The sequence below is a fragment of the Brachyhypopomus gauderio genome, chromosome 6, assembly GCF_052324685.1.
Source record: "Brachyhypopomus gauderio isolate BG-103 chromosome 6, BGAUD_0.2, whole genome shotgun sequence".
Lineage (NCBI taxonomy): Eukaryota > Metazoa > Chordata > Actinopteri > Gymnotiformes > Hypopomidae > Brachyhypopomus > Brachyhypopomus gauderio.
In genome coordinates, this window is record NC_135216.1 from 4839152 (window position 1) to 4844268 (window position 5117).

Here is a 5117-nt window from a genome sequence, read left to right on the forward strand (position 1 = left end):
ACAGGCAGGGAGTGTGAAATAAAATGGAAGCGACCATGCCAAGTCTCAGGGAAAAAGGATGGTTTAATAAGAAAAGTGCACAAACCGAAAAACCCGTGACTCGATCCAAATTAAGGATATAATGACCAGCGGTCAACTGGTACAAAGGCAAGACATATATAGACAAACAAACGACCCTCAGGTGAGATGGATTGCGGGTCCCGCCCACCTGAGGGACGAACACAAAACAACAACAAGACAACTGCCGCTGTGGACGGAGGCGACCAGTAGGGGGCCCGCCGTACCGTGACAATTTTTTTGATATTTGTATGTAAAAAGGGTAGGCAAAATAAGTATTGGCTTCCGTATACACCTTTTTGGTCAGAAAATAGCTTTGGTAAATTATGAAATTATGTTTATTGGTGGTTGTATTTGACCAAAATAAAGTATTAAATCAATAAAAAAACTGAAACTTCATCAAGGATGATTTCTATAATCGACTTCAACATACCTTGCTTGATCCTGCAGACCAAAATGATCACCCTGGCAGGTGACTTTAAATCCCATAAAAAAATTAATTTAGTAAAAATATACTTGCTCACAGTAGGTGAAATATGGGAATACTTGCCAGTCCCCTTCTTTAGTTTGAAACATGGAATAAATCTTTTGGTTCTTTGTATTAGATGCTTTATCAAGATTTGTGTCCTCCAAAACCTCAATTGCATTTCAACCTATATCCTTGAAACTATTTTCTCTTAGTGCCAGTTTTAGTTCAATTACATCTATTTCTATTAAGAAGGCCTATCTGTTAGAACACATGAAGCGGATTTCATGTTTCATGTTTAAATTAAATATAAATATATGTAAATTCTATGTAATAAATGTAAATCTTGAAATTAAAGAGTGCAAGGAAAAGTCCTCGGTCCAATTGTGGCACCCGAGGCCTGGGGTTCAACTTAGGATGAAGGAAAAACATTGACAAATTTGATATCGTACTTAATCTGACCACAAGATGGTAGTATAGGAGTATATTTTAGACCTATAGAATATTTGCAAAATACAAGCAAATTGTTGTTTGGGTATTTATCTACATAATTTAAAAAGCAACAAGGCCTTTACTGAAAAAAATAGTAAAGTGTGTTGTAATTATACACAGTATCATTAAATTTCTTAACAGATTAAGAAATTGAGGCGATGTGAACTTCCTTTTTCATGATGAGCAAAAAGAGGGTCCCCACACCAGAAATCCTCTTTCGCATAACTATGACAAACTCAGTGCATTCCAATAGTCTCCAGTAGGTCTGTGTGAAGTGGACCACAAAATGAATTTGGCCATTGAAAGGAAGATTCCAAACCGTAGTGAGTTAGGGACTCACAATATCCAGTTTTGAAGGGAACTTCATACAGTGCAGGGAGCAGTGAATAACAGCTTATCACTATGCAGGAAGTTGAACATGAACATGGCTGTTTATCTGCATTGGAATATGTTCACTTGTGCGAGTGTTCATTAGCGTTAGTGCTGTTGATATTCCATAACATTTTGCTGAAACTTTCAGTGATGCATAATAAACTTTCTAAATCAGCTGGACAAATAATTTTGTATTTATATCTTTAACAGTTTTGTGATACATTATAAATGATTTATCAAAAAGTTCAAATATAGTCATGGAAAATTGGTACCAGGTACCACCCACAGTCATGTGATGTCCCAATACATGTATAGTCAGCATAAGGTTTTCTTTGAATATGGTTTTGTTTTCATATGCATGCACATTTCTCACTGTTTCCCACATAAAGTTTTCACTTCCTCTACTGATGATCAGCAGTTTTTTTTAAAACAGAAGTTATCATGGTGCATGAGTGGTGCAAACATAAAACATTTATTAAGACAATCACACAACACATTCAAAGGCCCACAATGGTGGCAAATCATGAGGGTTTAGACACTCCAACATTAACCGGGGTAGCGAAAGGTGAGACAAACGTCAAGCTAACAAGGAGGTGTGGCAAGTATGGATAGTTTTGCAGCCTTTTGAAAACTTTACAAATCACAATCATGCCTAAAATACCGTTGGTGTAATACATACCCAGTTCAAATGCACAAGAGTTTGATGAGGTCATAGATCATGACCTTTCATAGGTCACTTTTATGAAACTGCATTGTGTATGAAATGGCATAGGAGTCACTCCAAATTAGCATAAGTTTCCATTACCATAGTAACGCCATTAACATATCATTAACAGTAGATCATCAAACTAGAGGACTTAATCTCAGTAGGAAAAACTCAGTAGAATGAGTCTTACATGTGTCACGAGCAGTCATAGACCAGGAACAGTGCAATGACTTCATATACACTCAGTGACTTCATATACACTCAACTCGGGTTGGCGCGGGGGTGATACAGTGAGGAGTATTTGATACGCTGCCGATTTTGCTGGTTTTCACACTTGCAATGCATGTAGAAATCTGTAATTTTTATCATAGGTGCTCTTCAAGTGTGAGTGATGGAATCTAAAAACTAAATCCAGAAAATCATACTGAATGACTTTTAAATTATTAATTTGCATTTTATTGCAGGAAATAAGTATTTGATACCTTACCAAACAGTACGAATTCTGGCTCTCACAGACCTGTTAGTTGCTCTTTAAGAGGCCCTCCTGTTCTCCACTCTTTACCTGTATTACCTGCACCTATTTGAACTAAATAGAATAAAAAGACACCTGTCCACACACAATGGCCTCACCACAATGGCCAAGACCAGAGAGCTGTGCAAGGACATCAGGGACTAAATTATAGCCCTGCACAAGGCCAGAATGGGCTACAGGAAGATAGACAAACAGGTTTATGAGAAGACAACAACTGTAGGCACAATAATCAGAAAATGGAAGAAGACAAAGATAACAGTCAACCTCCCTCGGTCTGGAGCTCCCTGCAAGATCTCACCTCGTGGGGTTGCACTGATAGTGAGGAAGGTAAGGAAAGAGCCCAAAACTACTCTGCAGGACCTGGTCAATTACCTGCAGCAGACTGGAACCACTGTTTCCAAAAAAATTATTAGTAATACATTGCGCCGTCATGGCTTAAAATCCTCCAGTGCACGCAAGGTCCCCCTGCTTAAGCCAGCACATGTCCAGGCCCGTCTGAAGTTTGCCTATGACCATATAGAACATCCAGATGAGGTGTGGGAGATGGTAATGTGGTCAGATGAGACAAAAATAGAGCTTTATGGTCTAAACTCCACTCACCGTGTTTGGAGGAAAATGAAGGAAGAGTACAAACCCAAGAACACCATCCCTACAGTGAAACACGCAGGTGGAAGCATCATGGTTTGGGGATGCTTTTCTGCAAAGGCGCGACTGCACTGCATTGAGGGGAGGATGGATGGAGCCATGTATCGCGAGATATTGGCCAACAACCTTCTTCCCTCAGTAAGAGCACTGAAGATGGGTCGCGGTTGGGTCTATCAACATGACAATGACCTGAAGCACACCGCCCGGGCAACTAAGGAGTGGCTACATAAGAAGCATCTCCAGGTCCTGGAGTGGCCTAGCCAGTCTCCAGATCTGAACCCGATCGAAAATCTCTGGTGACACCTGAAACTTCTGGAGAAGATCTGTATGGAGGAGTGGGCCAAAATCCCTGCTGTAGTGTGTGCAAACCTTGTAAAGAACTACAGGAAACGTCTTACTTCTGTAATCGCAAACAAAGGTTTCTCTACCAAGTATTAAGTTTTGTTTTTCTGATGTATCAAATACTTATTTCCTGCAATAAAAAAAAGTCATTCCGTGTGATTTTCTGGATTTTGTTTTTAGATTCGATCACTCACACTTGAAGAGCACATATGATAAAAATTACCAGCAAAATCGGCAGTGTATCAAATACTTGTTCTCCTCACTGTAGGTGTCGTGTGTTATTATAATGTACAAAAACACTATTAGTAATACTATTAGTAGTACAACAGCTCTCCACTGTGCCGCTCATTACTGCACTACAATGACTAATCAGGTCCTGCTCAATTGCACTAGCTGGTCTTTATGACATTATCCCTATCATCAATGCACTGTCACTTTGTCCTTATCAATATTAACACTGTTAATATTCTGTTGTTACTGAGCGCAGTCACTGCGTTCAGTTAAACACTAGTACTTACTGCATAATACCCATGCCACTACTTTGCACATCAATCTCGTGTAATTTAGATATCTATTACTATTACTCATACTGTTATATTTTTTATTCTATTTATTTTTTAATCCTATCTGTATCATATATTCATTCTCCTGGTACTCTGATATTGTTCTTGATCTCTTTGAAACTGGGCTGCTGCAATAACTGACTTTCCCTCTGGGATTAATAAAGTTCAATCAATCAATCAATCAATCAATCAATCAATCAATCAATCAATAATAAATATTAATTTGACTAATATGATTAAACAGTGAAATTATTATTATGTGGACTTTGCTTGTTTTCACATTTATTAATTGTTCATTTGTAAAAAAAAAAAAACGCATCCACGCGAGCGTGCCCCTGGACAGACGGCGCCCCTAGCATTTGATTATGTCGCCTATTGGAAGGGCCGGCCCTGCTCACTTTGGACACTTGTCCTGTCGGTGTAAAATATGTTAGGGTAAAGAATCCCAAGAAAAGTTATCTGTGCGATAAACAGAGGGTGTGCATCATGTTGGAAGATTACCAGGCTTCACAATTAGCAAAAATGTCAAATAGTTCAACCAAATATTAATTAGACTGGGCCTTTCCTCTAGCTGTATCCACTGGGGGTATGTTCTCTGTAATTAGGAGGACGAAGGGTAAAACTCCAGGTGCAGAAAAAAATCTATAATGACTATCCAATATGAAAATAATAATATCCAACACGTAAAAGCCAACAACAAGCAAAAAAAGTTCAACAGGCTCAACAATACAAAGGATTATTGCAAGATTTTACAAAAGAACTGGATAGATACATTGGATAATATAAGCAGGGTGATTGCTGAATAGAGGATGTGTGCATTATCAGAAGGTGTACATGAGTTGTACAGAGTAAATAATAATGTTGTATGTGCCATAACATGGGTTATGTCGTTACACTTCCTGTCTGTGTGAGTATAAATAACTGTGTGACATTTTCTGATGG